At 50.6% G+C, this 18,590-nt stretch overlaps 26 non-coding genes across 26 annotated transcripts; 13 read left to right on the forward strand and 13 right to left on the reverse strand.

The window, feature by feature from the left end:
- Positions 1–377: 377 nt before the first annotated feature.
- Positions 378–450, forward strand: TRNAR-CCU (transfer RNA arginine (anticodon CCU)). The gene has a single exon. It is a non-coding gene; the product is annotated as a tRNA-Arg (tRNA).
- Positions 451–1,050: 600 nt separating this feature from the next.
- TRNAA-AGC (transfer RNA alanine (anticodon AGC)) lies at positions 1,051–1,123 on the reverse strand. Its single transcript has one exon. It is a non-coding gene; the product is annotated as a tRNA-Ala (tRNA).
- A 694-nt stretch (positions 1,124–1,817) lies between these two features.
- TRNAR-CCU (transfer RNA arginine (anticodon CCU)) lies at positions 1,818–1,890 on the forward strand. The gene has a single exon. It is a non-coding gene; the product is annotated as a tRNA-Arg (tRNA).
- A 600-nt stretch (positions 1,891–2,490) lies between these two features.
- TRNAA-AGC (transfer RNA alanine (anticodon AGC)) lies at positions 2,491–2,563 on the reverse strand. Its single transcript has one exon. It is a non-coding gene; the product is annotated as a tRNA-Ala (tRNA).
- Positions 2,564–3,257: 694 nt separating this feature from the next.
- On the forward strand, positions 3,258–3,330 carry TRNAR-CCU (transfer RNA arginine (anticodon CCU)). The gene has a single exon. It is a non-coding gene; the product is annotated as a tRNA-Arg (tRNA).
- A 600-nt stretch (positions 3,331–3,930) lies between these two features.
- On the reverse strand, positions 3,931–4,003 carry TRNAA-AGC (transfer RNA alanine (anticodon AGC)). The gene has a single exon. It is a non-coding gene; the product is annotated as a tRNA-Ala (tRNA).
- A 694-nt stretch (positions 4,004–4,697) lies between these two features.
- On the forward strand, positions 4,698–4,770 carry TRNAR-CCU (transfer RNA arginine (anticodon CCU)). The gene has a single exon. It is a non-coding gene; the product is annotated as a tRNA-Arg (tRNA).
- A 600-nt stretch (positions 4,771–5,370) lies between these two features.
- On the reverse strand, positions 5,371–5,443 carry TRNAA-AGC (transfer RNA alanine (anticodon AGC)). Its single transcript has one exon. It is a non-coding gene; the product is annotated as a tRNA-Ala (tRNA).
- A 694-nt stretch (positions 5,444–6,137) lies between these two features.
- On the forward strand, positions 6,138–6,210 carry TRNAR-CCU (transfer RNA arginine (anticodon CCU)). Its single transcript has one exon. It is a non-coding gene; the product is annotated as a tRNA-Arg (tRNA).
- Positions 6,211–6,810: 600 nt separating this feature from the next.
- On the reverse strand, positions 6,811–6,883 carry TRNAA-AGC (transfer RNA alanine (anticodon AGC)). Its single transcript has one exon. It is a non-coding gene; the product is annotated as a tRNA-Ala (tRNA).
- A 694-nt stretch (positions 6,884–7,577) lies between these two features.
- On the forward strand, positions 7,578–7,650 carry TRNAR-CCU (transfer RNA arginine (anticodon CCU)). Its single transcript has one exon. It is a non-coding gene; the product is annotated as a tRNA-Arg (tRNA).
- Positions 7,651–8,250: 600 nt separating this feature from the next.
- Positions 8,251–8,323, reverse strand: TRNAA-AGC (transfer RNA alanine (anticodon AGC)). The gene has a single exon. It is a non-coding gene; the product is annotated as a tRNA-Ala (tRNA).
- A 694-nt stretch (positions 8,324–9,017) lies between these two features.
- Positions 9,018–9,090, forward strand: TRNAR-CCU (transfer RNA arginine (anticodon CCU)). The gene has a single exon. It is a non-coding gene; the product is annotated as a tRNA-Arg (tRNA).
- Positions 9,091–9,690: 600 nt separating this feature from the next.
- Positions 9,691–9,763, reverse strand: TRNAA-AGC (transfer RNA alanine (anticodon AGC)). The gene has a single exon. It is a non-coding gene; the product is annotated as a tRNA-Ala (tRNA).
- A 694-nt stretch (positions 9,764–10,457) lies between these two features.
- Positions 10,458–10,530, forward strand: TRNAR-CCU (transfer RNA arginine (anticodon CCU)). The gene has a single exon. It is a non-coding gene; the product is annotated as a tRNA-Arg (tRNA).
- Positions 10,531–11,130: 600 nt separating this feature from the next.
- TRNAA-AGC (transfer RNA alanine (anticodon AGC)) lies at positions 11,131–11,203 on the reverse strand. Its single transcript has one exon. It is a non-coding gene; the product is annotated as a tRNA-Ala (tRNA).
- Positions 11,204–11,897: 694 nt separating this feature from the next.
- Positions 11,898–11,970, forward strand: TRNAR-CCU (transfer RNA arginine (anticodon CCU)). The gene has a single exon. It is a non-coding gene; the product is annotated as a tRNA-Arg (tRNA).
- A 600-nt stretch (positions 11,971–12,570) lies between these two features.
- On the reverse strand, positions 12,571–12,643 carry TRNAA-AGC (transfer RNA alanine (anticodon AGC)). The gene has a single exon. It is a non-coding gene; the product is annotated as a tRNA-Ala (tRNA).
- A 694-nt stretch (positions 12,644–13,337) lies between these two features.
- Positions 13,338–13,410, forward strand: TRNAR-CCU (transfer RNA arginine (anticodon CCU)). Its single transcript has one exon. It is a non-coding gene; the product is annotated as a tRNA-Arg (tRNA).
- A 600-nt stretch (positions 13,411–14,010) lies between these two features.
- Positions 14,011–14,083, reverse strand: TRNAA-AGC (transfer RNA alanine (anticodon AGC)). Its single transcript has one exon. It is a non-coding gene; the product is annotated as a tRNA-Ala (tRNA).
- Positions 14,084–14,777: 694 nt separating this feature from the next.
- TRNAR-CCU (transfer RNA arginine (anticodon CCU)) lies at positions 14,778–14,850 on the forward strand. Its single transcript has one exon. It is a non-coding gene; the product is annotated as a tRNA-Arg (tRNA).
- A 600-nt stretch (positions 14,851–15,450) lies between these two features.
- On the reverse strand, positions 15,451–15,523 carry TRNAA-AGC (transfer RNA alanine (anticodon AGC)). The gene has a single exon. It is a non-coding gene; the product is annotated as a tRNA-Ala (tRNA).
- A 694-nt stretch (positions 15,524–16,217) lies between these two features.
- TRNAR-CCU (transfer RNA arginine (anticodon CCU)) lies at positions 16,218–16,290 on the forward strand. Its single transcript has one exon. It is a non-coding gene; the product is annotated as a tRNA-Arg (tRNA).
- A 600-nt stretch (positions 16,291–16,890) lies between these two features.
- Positions 16,891–16,963, reverse strand: TRNAA-AGC (transfer RNA alanine (anticodon AGC)). Its single transcript has one exon. It is a non-coding gene; the product is annotated as a tRNA-Ala (tRNA).
- A 694-nt stretch (positions 16,964–17,657) lies between these two features.
- On the forward strand, positions 17,658–17,730 carry TRNAR-CCU (transfer RNA arginine (anticodon CCU)). Its single transcript has one exon. It is a non-coding gene; the product is annotated as a tRNA-Arg (tRNA).
- A 600-nt stretch (positions 17,731–18,330) lies between these two features.
- TRNAA-AGC (transfer RNA alanine (anticodon AGC)) lies at positions 18,331–18,403 on the reverse strand. The gene has a single exon. It is a non-coding gene; the product is annotated as a tRNA-Ala (tRNA).
- Between the last annotated feature and the right edge of the window lie 187 nt (positions 18,404–18,590).

The following is an 18,590-nucleotide window of genomic DNA, read 5'->3' on the forward strand; positions in this document are numbered from 1 at the left end:
CCCAATTGAAAAGGTGCTTGCTTCTCACTTTATTTCTCTCGCTATTTCTTGCTGTTTTAGGCCGCTGACACGCCGCCTGCAGCCAAAGGACCAGCGCTGGAGTGCCCTTTGTCATTTTTACCAGCTGGCCATATTTTACAATCGAGCGTCAGAATACCAAACAGGTAAGAGTTAGGTCTGGGAATTGAGTCCACTTTCCATCGTGTGTCCCATAAAGCGGAAGTGTCCAGCCGAGTGCAAGCAGGTGCCTCTTGCCCGCGTGTGCTGGGACACTGCAGCTTTGGACGTGAGCCAACTTGCCCTTTTCAGTGGGCCAGTACCCGTGACTCCAGTGAGAGAAGAGGAAAAGAAAGAACTTTCCCCTTCTCTGTCGAGTTGCCCCAGTGGCCTAATGGATAAGGCACTGGCCTCCTAAGCCAGGGATTGTGGGTTCGAGTCCCATCTGGGGTGGTTCGTGGCATTTTGTTCACACTTCTGCCAAAGCATGCAAAAGGTTTTTGAGGTAGTAGGGGGTGGGCGCAGGCTAGTACTTTGCTGGGCGCTGTGAAGTCCAGAACGTGCTCTGCTGGTAGCAGACTTTAAATGCCGGGAGACTGCAGAGTGTAGCAACGCCTCATGTCAGCGAAGAGACACAGATGAGTGGTAAGAAAGACAGGGAAAATATGCTTTCTGGAATCAGAGCTCCTGCAGACAGGGCTCACTCTTCTGCCAGCTCCGACCTGCTCCGATGAAAACGAAATAAAAGAGCAAAGGCTGCGCACTTTGAACCAATTATTCGAAGCATCGTATTGAAATGAAATAAAAGGTTAACAGCCCTGGGTGGCATCAAAGTGGAATTTCCTGAATATGTCACCAATGCCATGCAATGCGCCTGTTGCACAGTATCACGCCTGTTGCCGGCCCTCGCGCGGATGACTCTTTGGGATAGCAGAAAGTGGACGGAAGACTTTTAGGATGATAGTAAAAAAAACAGAAGCGAGCACATGACTTTATTTGCGACGATTGGCGAGTTTTGAATAAAATAGTGAAAATGAAGTAAAAGCGTCTTGCTGGAGAATGCGGGCATCGATCCCGCTACCTCTCGCATGCTAAGCGAGCGCTCTACCATCTGAGCTAATTCCCCTCCTCCTCGAAGGCTCTCGATACACTGCTTCAGAGCTGAAGCACAGTCTCCGGCTCACACTTGCTTGGCTGTCCAGGGACCTGTAGTGCATAAAGCCCTTTCTCTTCATCTGCGGCAGAGGAAATCACAATCTCACCCCTTTGCCCAAAACAAAATACCTTCAGTGGAGCTACAAGTAAAGCTGCAGATGGCCATCCATTGCAACGAGGATTGGCCAACCAGGTATTAATAGCAGAGTGACTCCACTGCCACGCCCTTTCACGCTGGACCTGCGCTTGTGATCAAGAGGCTGCACGCCAGTCCCATAGACCCGAGAGCCCAATTGAAAAGGTGCTTGCTTCTCACTTTATTTCTCTCGCTATTTCTTGCTGTTTTAGGCCGCTGACACGCCGCCTGCAGCCAAAGGACCAGCGCTGGAGTGCCCTTTGTCATTTTGACCAGCTGGCCATATTTTACAATCGAGCGTCAGAATACCAAACAGGTAAGAGTTAGGTCTGGGAATTGAGTCCACTTTCCATCGTGTGTCCCATAAAGCGGAAGTGTCCAGCCGAGTGCAAGCAGGTGCCTTTTGCCCGCGTGTGCTGGGACACTGCAGCTTTGGACGTGAGCCAACTTGCCCTTTTCAGTGGGCCAGTACCCGTGACTCCAGTGAGAGAAGAGGAAAAGAAAGAACTTTCCCCTTCTCTGTCGAGTGGCCCCAGTGGCCTAATGGATAAGGCACTGGCCTCCTAAGCCAGGGATTGTGGGTTCGAGTCCCATCTGGGGTGGTTCGTGGCATTTTGTTCACACTTCTGCCAAAGCATGCAAAAGGTTTTTGCGGTAGTAGGGGGTGGGCGCAGGCTAGTACTTTGCTGGGCGCTGTGAAGTCCAGAACGTGCTCTGCTGGTAGCAGACTTTAAATGCCGGGAGACTGCAGAGTGTAGCAACGCCTCATGTCAGCGAAGAGACACAGATGAGTGGTAAGAAAGACAGGGAAAATATGCTTTCTGGAATCAGAGCTCCTGCAGACAGGGCTCACTCTTCTGCCAGCTCCGACCTGCTCCGATGAAAACGAAATAAAAGAGCAAAGGCTGCGCACTTTGAACCAATTATTCGAAGCATCGTATTGAAATGAAATAAAAGGTTAACAGCCCTGGGTGGCATCAAAGTGGAATTTCCTGAATATGTCACCAATGCCATGCAATGCGCCTGTTGCACAGTATCACGCCTGTTGCCGGCCCTCGCGCGGGTGACTCTTTGGGATAGCAGAAAGTGGACGGAAGACTTTTAGGATGATAGTAAAAAAAACAGAAGCGAGCACATGACTTTATTTGCGACGATTGGCGAGTTTTGAATAAAATAGTGAAAATGAAGAAAAAGCGTCTTGCTGGAGAATGCGGGCATCGATCCCGCTACCTCTCACATGCTAAGCGAGCGCTCTACCATCTGAGCTAATTCCCCTCCTCCTCGAAGGCTCTCGATACACTGCTTCAGAGCTGAAGCACAATCTCCGGCTCACACTTGCTTGGCTGTCCAGGGACCTGTAGTGCATAAAGCCCTTTCTCTTCATCTGCGGCAGAGGAAATCACAATCTCACCCCTTTGCCCAAAACAAAATACCTTCAGTGGAGCTACAAGTAAAGCTGCAGATGGCCATCCATTGCAACGAGGATTGGCCAACCAGGTATTAATAGCAGAGTGACTCCACTGCCACGCCCTTTCACGCTGGACCTGCGCTTGTGATCAAGAGGCTGCACGCCAGTCCCATAGACCCGAGAGCCCAATTGAAAAGGTGCTTGCTTCTCACTTTATTTCTCTCGCTATTTCTTGCTGTTTTAGGCCGCTGACACGCCGCCTGCAGCCAAAGGACCAGCGCTGGAGTGCCCTTTGTCATTTTTACCAGCTGGCCATATTTTACAATCGAGCGTCAGAATACCAAACAGGTAAGAGTTAGGTCTGGGAATTGAGTCCACTTTCCATCGTGTGTCCCATAAAGCGGAAGTGTCCAGCCGAGTGCAAGCAGGTGCCTTTTGCCCGCGTGTGCTGGGACACTGCAGCTTTGGACGTGAGCCAACTTGCCCTTTTCAGTGGGCCAGTACCCGTGACTCCAGTGAGAGAAGAGGAAAAGAAAGAACTTTCCCCTTCTCTGTCGAGTGGCCCCAGTGGCCTAATGGATAAGGCACTGGCCTCCTAAGCCAGGGATTGTGGGTTCGAGTCCCATCTGGGGTGGTTCGTGGCATTTTGTTCACACTTCTGCCAAAGCATGCAAAAGGTTTTTGCGGTAGTAGGGGGTGGGCGCAGGCTAGTACTTTGCTGGGCGCTGTGAAGTCCAGAACGTGCTCTGCTGGTAGCAGACTTTAAATGCCGGGAGACTGCAGAGTGTAGCAACGCCTCATGTCAGCGAAGAGACACAGATGAGTGGTAAGAAAGACAGGGAAAATATGCTTTCTGGAATCAGAGCTCCTGCAGACAGGGCTCACTCTTCTGCCAGCTCCGACCTGCTCCGATGAAAACGAAATAAAAGAGCAAAGGCTGCGCACTTTGAACCAATTATTCGAAGCATCGTATTGAAATGAAATAAAAGGTTAACAGCCCTGGGTGGCATCAAAGTGGAATTTCCTGAATATGTCACCAATGCCATGCAATGCGCCTGTTGCACAGTATCACGCCTGTTGCCGGCCCTCGCGCGGATGACTCTTTGGGATAGCAGAAAGTGGACGGAAGACTTTTAGGATGATAGTAAAAAAAACAGAAGCGAGCACATGACTTTATTTGCGACGATTGGCGAGTTTTGAATAAAATAGTGAAAATGAAGAAAAAGCGTCTTGCTGGAGAATGCGGGCATCGATCCCGCTACCTCTCGCATGCTAAGCGAGCGCTCTACCATCTGAGCTAATTCCCCTCCTCCTCGAAGGCTCTCGATACACTGCTTCAGAGCTGAAGCACAGTCTCCGGCTCACACTTGCTTGGCTGTCCAGGGACCTGTAGTGCATAAAGCCCTTTCTCTTCATCTGCCGCAGAGGAAATCACAATCTCACCCCTTTGCCCAAAACAAAATACCTTCAGTGGAGCTACAAGTAAAGCTGCAGATGGCCATCCATTGCAACGAGGATTGGCCAACCAGGTATTAATAGCAGAGTGACTCCACTCCCACGCCCTTTCACGCTGGACCTGCGCTTGTGATCAAGAGGCTGCACGCCAGTCCCATAGACCCGAGAGCCCAATTGAAAAGGTGCTTGCTTCTCACTTTATTTCTCTCGCTATTTCTTGCTGTTTTAGGCCGCTGACACGCCGCCTGCAGCCAAAGGACCAGCGCTGGAGTGCCCTTTGTCATTTTTACCAGCTGGCCATATTTTACAATCGAGCGTCAGAATACCAAACAGGTAAGAGTTAGGTCTGGGAATTGAGTCCACTTTCCATCGTGTGTCCCATAAAGCGGAAGTGTCCAGCCGAGTGCAAGCAGGTGCCTCTTGCCCGCGTGTGCTGGGACACTGCAGCTTTGGACGTGAGCCAACTTGCCCTTTTCAGTGGGCCAGTACCCGTGACTCCAGTGAGAGAAGAGGAAAAGAAAGAACTTTCCCCTTCTCTGTCGAGTTGCCCCAGTGGCCTAATGGATAAGGCACTGGCCTCCTAAGCCAGGGATTGTGGGTTCGAGTCCCATCTGGGGTGGTTCGTGGCATTTTGTTCACACTTCTGCCAAAGCATGCAAAAGGTTTTTGAGGTAGTAGGGGGTGGGCGCAGGCTAGTACTTTGCTGGGCGCTGTGAAGTCCAGAACGTGCTCTGCTGGTAGCAGACTTTAAATGCCGGGAGACTGCAGAGTGTAGCAACGCCTCATGTCAGCGAAGAGACACAGATGAGTGGTAAGAAAGACAGGGAAAATATGCTTTCTGGAATCAGAGCTCCTGCAGACAGGGCTCACTCTTCTGCCAGCTCCGACCTGCTCCGATGAAAACGAAATAAAAGAGCAAAGGCTGCGCACTTTGAACCAATTATTCGAAGCATCGTATTGAAATGAAATAAAAGGTTAACAGCCCTGGGTGGCATCAAAGTGGAATTTCCTGAATATGTCACCAATGCCATGCAATGCGCCTGTTGCACAGTATCACGCCTGTTGCCGGCCCTCGCGCGGGTGACTCTTTGGGATAGCAGAAAGTGGACGGAAGACTTTTAGGATGATAGTAAAAAAAACAGAAGCGAGCACATGACTTTATTTGCGACGATTGGCGAGTTTTGAATAAAATAGTGAAAATGAAGAAAAAGCGTCTTGCTGGAGAATGCGGGCATCGATCCCGCTACCTCTCGCATGCTAAGCGAGCGCTCTACCATCTGAGCTAATTCCCCTCCTCCTCGAAGGCTCTCGATACACTGCTTCAGAGCTGAAGCACAATCTCCGGCTCACACTTGCTTGGCTGTCCAGGGACCTGTAGTGCATAAAGCCCTTTCTCTTCATCTGCGGCAGAGGAAATCACAATCTCACCCCTTTGCCCAAAACAAAATACCTTCAGTGGAGCTACAAGTAAAGCTGCAGATGGCCATCCATTGCAACGAGGATTGGCCAACCAGGTATTAATAGCAGAGTGACTCCACTGCCACGCCCTTTCACGCTGGACCTGCGCTTGTGATCAAGAGGCTGCACGCCAGTCCCATAGACCCGAGAGCCCAATTGAAAAGGTGCTTGCTTCTCACTTTATTTCTCTCGCTATTTCTTGCTGTTTTAGGCCGCTGACACGCCGCCTGCAGCCAAAGGACCAGCGCTGGAGTGCCCTTTGTCATTTTTACCAGCTGGCCATATTTTACAATCGAGCGTCAGAATACCAAACAGGTAAGAGTTAGGTCTGGGAATTGAGTCCACTTTCCATCGTGTGTCCCATAAAGCGGAAGTGTCCAGCCGAGTGCAAGCAGGTGCCTTTTGCCCGCGTGTGCTGGGACACTGCAGCTTTGGACGTGAGCCAACTTGCCCTTTTCAGTGGGCCAGTACCCGTGACTCCAGTGAGAGAAGAGGAAAAGAAAGAACTTTCCCCTTCTCTGTCGAGTGGCCCCAGTGGCCTAATGGATAAGGCACTGGCCTCCTAAGCCAGGGATTGTGGGTTCGAGTCCCATCTGGGGTGGTTCGTGGCATTTTGTTCACACTTCTGCCAAAGCATGCAAAAGGTTTTTGCGGTAGTAGGGGGTGGGCGCAGGCTAGTACTTTGCTGGGCGCTGTGAAGTCCAGAACGTGCTCTGCTGGTAGCAGACTTTAAATGCCGGGAGACTGCAGAGTGTAGCAACGCCTCATGTCAGCGAAGAGACACAGATGAGTGGTAAGAAAGACAGGGAAAATATGCTTTCTGGAATCAGAGCTCCTGCAGACAGGGCTCACTCTTCTGCCAGCTCCGACCTGCTCCGATGAAAACGAAATAAAAGAGCAAAGGCTGCGCACTTTGAACCAATTATTCGAAGCATCGTATTGAAATGAAATAAAAGGTTAACAGCCCTGGGTGGCATCAAAGTGGAATTTCCTGAATATGTCACCAATGCCATGCAATGCGCCTGTTGCACAGTATCACGCCTGTTGCCGGCCCTCGCGCGGATGACTCTTTGGGATAGCAGAAAGTGGACGGAAGACTTTTAGGATGATAGTAAAAAAAACAGAAGCGAGCACATGACTTTATTTGCGACGATTGGCGAGTTTTGAATAAAATAGTGAAAATGAAGAAAAAGCGTCTTGCTGGAGAATGCGGGCATCGATCCCGCTACCTCTCGCATGCTAAGCGAGCGCTCTACCATCTGAGCTAATTCCCCTCCTCCTCGAAGGCTCTCGATACACTGCTTCAGAGCTGAAGCACAGTCTCCGGCTCACACTTGCTTGGCTGTCCAGGGACCTGTAGTGCATAAAGCCCTTTCTCTTCATCTGCCGCAGAGGAAATCACAATCTCACCCCTTTGCCCAAAACAAAATACCTTCAGTGGAGCTACAAGTAAAGCTGCAGATGGCCATCCATTGCAACGAGGATTGGCCAACCAGGTATTAATAGCAGAGTGACTCCACTCCCACGCCCTTTCACGCTGGACCTGCGCTTGTGATCAAGAGGCTGCACGCCAGTCCCATAGACCCGAGAGCCCAATTGAAAAGGTGCTTGCTTCTCACTTTATTTCTCTCGCTATTTCTTGCTGTTTTAGGCCGCTGACACGCCGCCTGCAGCCAAAGGACCAGCGCTGGAGTGCCCTTTGTCATTTTTACCAGCTGGCCATATTTTACAATCGAGCGTCAGAATACCAAACAGGTAAGAGTTAGGTCTGGGAATTGAGTCCACTTTCCATCGTGTGTCCCATAAAGCGGAAGTGTCCAGCCGAGTGCAAGCAGGTGCCTCTTGCCCGCGTGTGCTGGGACACTGCAGCTTTGGACGTGAGCCAACTTGCCCTTTTCAGTGGGCCAGTACCCGTGACTCCAGTGAGAGAAGAGGAAAAGAAAGAACTTTCCCCTTCTCTGTCGAGTTGCCCCAGTGGCCTAATGGATAAGGCACTGGCCTCCTAAGCCAGGGATTGTGGGTTCGAGTCCCATCTGGGGTGGTTCGTGGCATTTTGTTCACACTTCTGCCAAAGCATGCAAAAGGTTTTTGAGGTAGTAGGGGGTGGGCGCAGGCTAGTACTTTGCTGGGCGCTGTGAAGTCCAGAACGTGCTCTGCTGGTAGCAGACTTTAAATGCCGGGAGACTGCAGAGTGTAGCAACGCCTCATGTCAGCGAAGAGACACAGATGAGTGGTAAGAAAGACAGGGAAAATATGCTTTCTGGAATCAGAGCTCCTGCAGACAGGGCTCACTCTTCTGCCAGCTCCGACCTGCTCCGATGAAAACGAAATAAAAGAGCAAAGGCTGCGCACTTTGAACCAATTATTCGAAGCATCGTATTGAAATGAAATAAAAGGTTAACAGCCCTGGGTGGCATCAAAGTGGAATTTCCTGAATATGTCACCAATGCCATGCAATGCGCCTGTTGCACAGTATCACGCCTGTTGCCGGCCCTCGCGCGGGTGACTCTTTGGGATAGCAGAAAGTGGACGGAAGACTTTTAGGATGATAGTAAAAAAAACAGAAGCGAGCACATGACTTTATTTGCGACGATTGGCGAGTTTTGAATAAAATAGTGAAAATGAAGAAAAAGCGTCTTGCTGGAGAATGCGGGCATCGATCCCGCTACCTCTCGCATGCTAAGCGAGCGCTCTACCATCTGAGCTAATTCCCCTCCTCCTCGAAGGCTCTCGATACACTGCTTCAGAGCTGAAGCACAATCTCCGGCTCACACTTGCTTGGCTGTCCAGGGACCTGTAGTGCATAAAGCCCTTTCTCTTCATCTGCGGCAGAGGAAATCACAATCTCACCCCTTTGCCCAAAACAAAATACCTTCAGTGGAGCTACAAGTAAAGCTGCAGATGGCCATCCATTGCAACGAGGATTGGCCAACCAGGTATTAATAGCAGAGTGACTCCACTGCCACGCCCTTTCACGCTGGACCTGCGCTTGTGATCAAGAGGCTGCACGCCAGTCCCATAGACCCGAGAGCCCAATTGAAAAGGTGCTTGCTTCTCACTTTATTTCTCTCGCTATTTCTTGCTGTTTTAGGCCGCTGACACGCCGCCTGCAGCCAAAGGACCAGCGCTGGAGTGCCCTTTGTCATTTTTACCAGCTGGCCATATTTTACAATCGAGCGTCAGAATACCAAACAGGTAAGAGTTAGGTCTGGGAATTGAGTCCACTTTCCATCGTGTGTCCCATAAAGCGGAAGTGTCCAGCCGAGTGCAAGCAGGTGCCTTTTGCCCGCGTGTGCTGGGACACTGCAGCTTTGGACGTGAGCCAACTTGCCCTTTTCAGTGGGCCAGTACCCGTGACTCCAGTGAGAGAAGAGGAAAAGAAAGAACTTTCCCCTTCTCTGTCGAGTGGCCCCAGTGGCCTAATGGATAAGGCACTGGCCTCCTAAGCCAGGGATTGTGGGTTCGAGTCCCATCTGGGGTGGTTCGTGGCATTTTGTTCACACTTCTGCCAAAGCATGCAAAAGGTTTTTGCGGTAGTAGGGGGTGGGCGCAGGCTAGTACTTTGCTGGGCGCTGTGAAGTCCAGAACGTGCTCTGCTGGTAGCAGACTTTAAATGCCGGGAGACTGCAGAGTGTAGCAACGCCTCATGTCAGCGAAGAGACACAGATGAGTGGTAAGAAAGACAGGGAAAATATGCTTTCTGGAATCAGAGCTCCTGCAGACAGGGCTCACTCTTCTGCCAGCTCCGACCTGCTCCGATGAAAACGAAATAAAAGAGCAAAGGCTGCGCACTTTGAACCAATTATTCGAAGCATCGTATTGAAATGAAATAAAAGGTTAACAGCCCTGGGTGGCATCAAAGTGGAATTTCCTGAATATGTCACCAATGCCATGCAATGCGCCTGTTGCACAGTATCACGCCTGTTGCCGGCCCTCGCGCGGGTGACTCTTTGGGATAGCAGAAAGTGGACGGAAGACTTTTAGGATGATAGTAAAAAAAACAGAAGCGAGCACATGACTTTATTTGCGACGATTGGCGAGTTTTGAATAAAATAGTGAAAATGAAGAAAAAGAGTCTTGCTGGAGAATGCGGGCATCGATCCCGCTACCTCTCACATGCTAAGCGAGCGCTCTACCATCTGAGCTAATTCCCCTCCTCCTCGAAGGCTCTCGATACACTGCTTCAGAGCTGAAGCACAATCTCCGGCTCACACTTGCTTGGCTGTCCAGGGACCTGTAGTGCATAAAGCCCTTTCTCTTCATCTGCGGCAGAGGAAATCACAATCTCACCCCTTTGCCCAAAACAAAATACCTTCAGTGGAGCTACAAGTAAAGCTGCAGATGGCCATCCATTGCAACGAGGATTGGCCAACCAGGTATTAATAGCAGAGTGACTCCACTGCCACGCCCTTTCACGCTGGACCTGCGCTTGTGATCAAGAGGCTGCACGCCAGTCCCATAGACCCGAGAGCCCAATTGAAAAGGTGCTTGCTTCTCACTTTATTTCTCTCGCTATTTCTTGCTGTTTTAGGCCGCTGACACGCCGCCTGCAGCCAAAGGACCAGCGCTGGAGTGCCCTTTGTCATTTTTACCAGCTGGCCATATTTTACAATCGAGCGTCAGAATACCAAACAGGTAAGAGTTAGGTCTGGGAATTGAGTCCACTTTCCATCGTGTGTCCCATAAAGCGGAAGTGTCCAGCCGAGTGCAAGCAGGTGCCTTTTGCCCGCGTGTGCTGGGACACTGCAGCTTTGGACGTGAGCCAACTTGCCCTTTTCAGTGGGCCAGTACCCGTGACTCCAGTGAGAGAAGAGGAAAAGAAAGAACTTTCCCCTTCTCTGTCGAGTGGCCCCAGTGGCCTAATGGATAAGGCACTGGCCTCCTAAGCCAGGGATTGTGGGTTCGAGTCCCATCTGGGGTGGTTCGTGGCATTTTGTTCACACTTCTGCCAAAGCATGCAAAAGGTTTTTGCGGTAGTAGGGGGTGGGCGCAGGCTAGTACTTTGCTGGGCGCTGTGAAGTCCAGAACGTGCTCTGCTGGTAGCAGACTTTAAATGCTGGGAGACTGCAGAGTGTAGCAACGCCTCATGTCAGCGAAGAGACACAGATGAGTGGTAAGAAAGACAGGGAAAATATGCTTTCTGGAATCAGAGCTCCTGCAGACAGGGCTCACTCTTCTGCCAGCTCCGACCTGCTCCGATGAAAACGAAATAAAAGAGCAAAGGCTGCGCACTTTGAACCAATTATTCGAAGCATCGTATTGAAATGAAATAAAAGGTTAACAGCCCTGGGTGGCATCAAAGTGGAATTTCCTGAATATGTCACCAATGCCATGCAATGCGCCTGTTGCACAGTATCACGCCTGTTGCCGGCCCTCGCGCGGATGACTCTTTGGGATAGCAGAAAGTGGACGGAAGACTTTTAGGATGATAGTAAAAAAAACAGAAGCGAGCACATGACTTTATTTGCGACGATTGGCGAGTTTTGAATAAAATAGTGAAAATGAAGAAAAAGCGTCTTGCTGGAGAATGCGGGCATCGATCCCGCTACCTCTCGCATGCTAAGCGAGCGCTCTACCATCTGAGCTAATTCCCCTCCTCCTCGAAGGCTCTCGATACACTGCTTCAGAGCTGAAGCACAGTCTCCGGCTCACACTTGCTTGGCTGTCCAGGGACCTGTAGTGCATAAAGCCCTTTCTCTTCATCTGCCGCAGAGGAAATCACAATCTCACCCCTTTGCCCAAAACAAAATACCTTCAGTGGAGCTACAAGTAAAGCTGCAGATGGCCATCCATTGCAACGAGGATTGGCCAACCAGGTATTAATAGCAGAGTGACTCCACTCCCACGCCCTTTCACGCTGGACCTGCGCTTGTGATCAAGAGGCTGCACGCCAGTCCCATAGACCCGAGAGCCCAATTGAAAAGGTGCTTGCTTCTCACTTTATTTCTCTCGCTATTTCTTGCTGTTTTAGGCCGCTGACACGCCGCCTGCAGCCAAAGGACCAGCGCTGGAGTGCCCTTTGTCATTTTTACCAGCTGGCCATATTTTACAATCGAGCGTCAGAATACCAAACAGGTAAGAGTTAGGTCTGGGAATTGAGTCCACTTTCCATCGTGTGTCCCATAAAGCGGAAGTGTCCAGCCGAGTGCAAGCAGGTGCCTCTTGCCCGCGTGTGCTGGGACACTGCAGCTTTGGACGTGAGCCAACTTGCCCTTTTCAGTGGGCCAGTACCCGTGACTCCAGTGAGAGAAGAGGAAAAGAAAGAACTTTCCCCTTCTCTGTCGAGTTGCCCCAGTGGCCTAATGGATAAGGCACTGGCCTCCTAAGCCAGGGATTGTGGGTTCGAGTCCCATCTGGGGTGGTTCGTGGCATTTTGTTCACACTTCTGCCAAAGCATGCAAAAGGTTTTTGAGGTAGTAGGGGGTGGGCGCAGGCTAGTACTTTGCTGGGCGCTGTGAAGTCCAGAACGTGCTCTGCTGGTAGCAGACTTTAAATGCCGGGAGACTGCAGAGTGTAGCAACGCCTCATGTCAGCGAAGAGACACAGATGAGTGGTAAGAAAGACAGGGAAAATATGCTTTCTGGAATCAGAGCTCCTGCAGACAGGGCTCACTCTTCTGCCAGCTCCGACCTGCTCCGATGAAAACGAAATAAAAGAGCAAAGGCTGCGCACTTTGAACCAATTATTCGAAGCATCGTATTGAAATGAAATAAAAGGTTAACAGCCCTGGGTGGCATCAAAGTGGAATTTCCTGAATATGTCACCAATGCCATGCAATGCGCCTGTTGCACAGTATCACGCCTGTTGCCGGCCCTCGCGCGGGTGACTCTTTGGGATAGCAGAAAGTGGACGGAAGACTTTTAGGATGATAGTAAAAAAAACAGAAGCGAGCACATGACTTTATTTGCGACGATTGGCGAGTTTTGAATAAAATAGTGAAAATGAAGAAAAAGCGTCTTGCTGGAGAATGCGGGCATCGATCCCGCTACCTCTCGCATGCTAAGCGAGCGCTCTACCATCTGAGCTAATTCCCCTCCTCCTCGAAGGCTCTCGATACACTGCTTCAGAGCTGAAGCACAATCTCCGGCTCACACTTGCTTGGCTGTCCAGGGACCTGTAGTGCATAAAGCCCTTTCTCTTCATCTGCGGCAGAGGAAATCACAATCTCACCCCTTTGCCCAAAACAAAATACCTTCAGTGGAGCTACAAGTAAAGCTGCAGATGGCCATCCATTGCAACGAGGATTGGCCAACCAGGTATTAATAGCAGAGTGACTCCACTGCCACGCCCTTTCACGCTGGACCTGCGCTTGTGATCAAGAGGCTGCACGCCAGTCCCATAGACCTGAGAGCCCAATTGAAAAGGTGCTTGCTTCTCACTTTATTTCTCTCGCTATTTCTTGCTGTTTTAGGCCGCTGACACGCCGCCTGCAGCCAAAGGACCAGCGCTGGAGTGCCCTTTGTCATTTTTACCAGCTGGCCATATTTTACAATCGAGCGTCAGAATACCAAACAGGTAAGAGTTAGGTCTGGGAATTGAGTCCACTTTCCATCGTGTGTCCCATAAAGCGGAAGTGTCCAGCCGAGTGCAAGCAGGTGCCTTTTGCCCGCGTGTGCTGGGACACTGCAGCTTTGGACGTGAGCCAACTTGCCCTTTTCAGTGGGCCAGTACCCGTGACTCCAGTGAGAGAAGAGGAAAAGAAAGAACTTTCCCCTTCTCTGTCGAGTGGCCCCAGTGGCCTAATGGATAAGGCACTGGCCTCCTAAGCCAGGGATTGTGGGTTCGAGTCCCATCTGGGGTGGTTCGTGGCATTTTGTTCACACTTCTGCCAAAGCATGCAAAAGGTTTTTGCGGTAGTAGGGGGTGGGCGCAGGCTAGTACTTTGCTGGGCGCTGTGAAGTCCAGAACGTGCTCTGCTGGTAGCAGACTTTAAATGCCGGGAGACTGCAGAGTGTAGCAACGCCTCATGTCAGCGAAGAGACACAGATGAGTGGTAAGAAAGACAGGGAAAATATGCTTTCTGGAATCAGAGCTCCTGCAGACAGGGCTCACTCTTCTGCCAGCTCCGACCTGCTCCGATGAAAACGAAATAAAAGAGCAAAGGCTGCGCACTTTGAACCAATTATTCGAAGCATCGTATTGAAATGAAATAAAAGGTTAACAGCCCTGGGTGGCATCAAAGTGGAATTTCCTGAATATGTCACCAATGCCATGCAATGCGCCTGTTGCACAGTATCACGCCTGTTGCCGGCCCTCGCGCGGGTGACTCTTTGGGATAGCAGAAAGTGGACGGAAGACTTTTAGGATGATAGTAAAAAAAACAGAAGCGAGCACATGACTTTATTTGCGACGATTGGCGAGTTTTGAATAAAATAGTGAAAATGAAGAAAAAGCGTCTTGCTGGAGAATGCGGGCATCGATCCCGCTACCTCTCGCATGCTAAGCGAGCGCTCTACCATCTGAGCTAATTCCCCTCCTCCTCGAAGGCTCTCGATACACTGCTTCAGAGCTGAAGCACAATCTCCGGCTCACACTTGCTTGGCTGTCCAGGGACCTGTAGTGCATAAAGCCCTTTCTCTTCATCTGCGGCAGAGGAAATCACAATCTCACCCCTTTGCCCAAAACAAAATACCTTCAGTGGAGCTACAAGTAAAGCTGCAGATGGCCATCCATTGCAACGAGGATTGGCCAACCAGGTATTAATAGCAGAGTGACTCCACTGCCACGCCCTTTCACGCTGGACCTGCGCTTGTGATCAAGAGGCTGCACGCCAGTCCCATAGACCCGAGAGCCCAATTGAAAAGGTGCTTGCTTCTCACTTTATTTCTCTCGCTATTTCTTGCTGTTTTAGGCCGCTGACACGCCGCCTGCAGCCAAAGGACCAGCGCTGGAGTGCCCTTTGTCATTTTTACCAGCTGGCCATATTTTACAATCGAGCGTCAGAATACCAAACAGGTAAGAGTTAGGTCTGGGAATTGAGTCCACTTTCCATCGTGTGTCCCATAAAGCGGAAGTGTCCAGCCGAGTGCAAGCAGGTGCCTTTTGCCCGCGTGTGCTGGGACACTGCAGCTTTGGACGTGAGCCAACTTGCCCTTTTCAGTGGGCCAGTACCCGTGACTCCAGTGAGAGAAGAGGAAAAGAAAGAACTTTCCCCTTCTCTGTCGAGTGGCCCCAGTGGCCTAATGGATAAGGCACTGGCCTCCTAAGCCAGGGATTGTGGGTTCGAGTCCCATCTGGGGTGGTTCGTGGCATTTTGTTCACACTTCTGCCAAAGCATGCAAAAGGTTTTTGCGGTAGTAGGGGGTGGGCGCAGGCTAGTACTTTGCTGGGCGCTGTGAAGTCCAGAACGTGCTCTGCTGGTAGCAGACTTTAAATGCCGGGAGACTGCAGAGTGTAGCAACGCCTCATGTCAGCGAAGAGACACAGATGAGTGGTAAGAAAGACAGGGAAAATATGCTTTCTGGAATCAGAGCTCCTGCAGACAGGGCTCACTCTTCTGCCAGCTCCGACCTGCTCCGATGAAAACGAAATAAAAGAGCAAAGGCTGCGCACTTTGAACCAATTATTCGAAGCATCGTATTGAAATGAAATAAAAGGTTAACAGCCCTGGGTGGCATCAAAGTGGAATTTCCTGAATATGTCACCAATGCCATGCAATGCGCCTGTTGCACAGTATCACGCCTGTTGCCGGCCCTCGCGCGGATGACTCTTTGGGATAGCAGAAAGTGGACGGAAGACTTTTAGGATGATAGTAAAAAAAACAGAAGCGAGCACATGACTTTATTTGCGACGATTGGCGAGTTTTGAATAAAATAGTGAAAATGAAGAAAAAGCGTCTTGCTGGAAAATGCGGGCATCGATCCCGCTACCTCTCGCATGCTAAGCGAGCGCTCTACCATCTGAGCTAATTCCCCTCCTCCTCGAAGGCTCTCGATACACTGCTTCAGAGCTGAAGCACAATCTCCGGCTCACACTTGCTTGGCTGTCCAGGGACCTGTAGTGCATAAAGCCCTTTCTCTTCATCTGCGGCAGAGGAAATCACAATCTCACCCCTTTGCCCAAAACAAAATACCTTCAGTGGAGCTACAAGTAAAGCTGCAGATGGCCATCCATTGCAACGAGGATTGGCCAACCAGGTATTAATAGCAGAGTGACTCCACTGCCACGCCCTTTCACGCTGGACCTGCGCTTGTGATCAAGAGGCTGCACGCCAGTCCCATAGACCCGAGAGCCCAATTGAAAAGGTGCTTGCTTCTCACTTTATTTCTCTCGCTATTTCTTGCTGTTTTAGGCCGCTGACACGCCGCCTGCAGCCAAAGGACCAGCGCTGGAGTGCCCTTTGTCATTTTTACCAGCTGGCCATATTTTACAATCGAGCGTCAGAATACCAAACAGGTAAGAGTTAGGTCTGGGAATTGAGTCCACTTTCCATCGTGTGTCCCATAAAGCGGAAGTGTCCAGCCGAGTGCAAGCAGGTGCCTTTTGCCCGCGTGTGCTGGGACACTGCAGCTTTGGACGTGAGCCAACTTGCCCTTTTCAGTGGGCCAGTACCCGTGACTCCAGTGAGAGAAGAGGAAAAGAAAGAACTTTCCCCTTCTCTGTCGAGTGGCCCCAGTGGCCTAATGGATAAGGCACTGGCCTCCTAAGCCAGGGATTGTGGGTTCGAGTCCCATCTGGGGTGGTTCGTGGCATTTTGTTCACACTTCTGCCAAAGCATGCAAAAGGTTTTTGCGGTAGTAGGGGGTGGGCGCAGGCTAGTACTTTGCTGGGCGCTGTGAAGTCCAGAACGTGCTCTGCTGGTAGCAGACTTTAAATGCCGGGAGACTGCAGAGTGTAGCAACGCCTCATGTCAGCGAAGAGACACAGATGAGTGGTAAGAAAGACAGGGAAAATATGCTTTCTGGAATCAGAGCTCCTGCAGACAGGGCTCACTCTTGTGCCAGCTCCGACCTGCTCCGATGAAAACGAAATAAAAGAGCAAAGGCTGCGCACTTTGAACCAATTATTCGAAGCATCGTATTGAAATGAAATAAAAGGTTAACAGCCCTGGGTGGCATCAAAGTGGAATTTCCTGAATATGTCACCAATGCCATGCAATGCGCCTGTTGCACAGTATCACGCCTGTTGCCGGCCCTCGCGCGGATGACTCTTTGGGATAGCAGAAAGTGGACGGAAGACTTTTAGGATGATAGTAAAAAAAACAGAAGCGAGCACATGACTTTATTTGCGACGATTGGCGAGTTTTGAATAAAATAGTGAAAATGAAGAAAAAGCGTCTTGCTGGAGAATGCGGGCATCGATCCCGCTACCTCTCGCATGCTAAGCGAGCGCTCTACCATCTGAGCTAATTCCCCTCCTCCTCGAAGGCTCTCGATACACTGCTTCAGAGCTGAAGCACAGTCTCCGGCTCACACTTGCTTGGCTGTCCAGGGACCTGTAGTGCATAAAGCCCTTTCTCTTCATCTGCCGCAGAGGAAATCACAATCTCACCCCTTTGCCCAAAACAAAATACCTTCAGTGGAGCTACAAGTAAAGCTGCAGATGGCCATCCATTGCAACGAGGATTGGCCAACCAGGTATTAATAGCAGAGTGACTCCACTCCCACGCCCTTTCACGCTGGACCTGCGCTTGTGATCAAGAGGCTGCACGCCAGTCCCATAGACCCGAGAGCCCAATTGAAAAGGTGCTTGCTTCTCACTTTATTTCTCTCGCTATTTCTTGCTGTTTTAGGCCGCTGACACGCCGCCTGCAGCCAAAGGACCAGCGCTGGAGTGCCCTTTGTCATTTTTACCAGCTGGCCATATTTTACAATCGAGCGTCAGAATACCAAACAGGTAAGAGTTAGGTCTGGGAATTGAGTCCACTTTCCATCGTGTGTCCCATAAAGCGGAAGTGTCCAGCCGAGTGCAAGCAGGTGCCTCTTGCCCGCGTGTGCTGGGACACTGCAGCTTTGGACGTGAGCCAACTTGCCCTTTTCAGTGGGCCAGTACCCGTGACTCCAGTGAGAGAAGAGGAAAAGAAAGAACTTTCCCCTTCTCTGTCGAGTTGCCCCAGTGGCCTAATGGATAAGGCACTGGCCTCCTAAGCCAGGGATTGTGGGTTCGAGTCCCATCTGGGGTGGTTCGTGGCATTTTGTTCACACTTCTGCCAAAGCATGCAAAAGGTTTTTGAGGTAGTAGGGGGTGGGCGCAGGCTAGTACTTTGCTGGGCGCTGTGAAGTCCAGAACGTGCTCTGCTGGTAGCAGACTTTAAATGCCGGGAGACTGCAGAGTGTAGCAACGCCTCATGTCAGCGAAGAGACACAGATGAGTGGTAAGAAAGACAGGGAAAATATGCTTTCTGGAATCAGAGCTCCTGCAGACAGGGCTCACTCTTCTGCCAGCTCCGACCTGCTCCGATGAAAACGAAATAAAAGAGCAAAGGCTGCGCACTTTGAACCAATTATTCGAAGCATCGTATTGAAATGAAATAAAAGGTTAACAGCCCTGGGTGGCATCAAAGTGGAATTTCCTGAATATGTCACCAATGCCATGCAATGCGCCTGTTGCACAGTATCACGCCTGTTGCCGGCCCTCGCGCGGGTGACTCTTTGGGATAGCAGAAAGTGGACGGAAGACTTTTAGGATGATAGTAAAAAAAACAGAAGCGAGCACATGACTTTATTTGCGACGATTGGCGAGTTTTGAATAAAATAGTGAAAATGAAGAAAAAGCGTCTTGCTGGAGAATGCGGGCATCGATCCCGCTACCTCTCGCATGCTAAGCGAGCGCTCTACCATCTGAGCTAATTCCCCTCCTCCTCGAAGGCTCTCGATACACTGCTTCAGAGCTGAAGCACAATCTCCGGCTCACACTTGCTTGGCTGTCCAGGGACCTGTAGTGCATAAAGCCCTTTCTCTTCATCTGCGGCAGAGGAAATCACAATCTCACCCCTTTGCCCAAAACAAAATACCTTCAGTGGAGCTACAAGTAAAGCTGCAG

Source organism: Ambystoma mexicanum, chromosome 5q (genome assembly GCF_040938575.1).
Source record: "Ambystoma mexicanum isolate Mex_15411 chromosome 5q, UKY_AmexF1_1, whole genome shotgun sequence".
NCBI lineage: Eukaryota > Metazoa > Chordata > Amphibia > Caudata > Ambystomatidae > Ambystoma > Ambystoma mexicanum.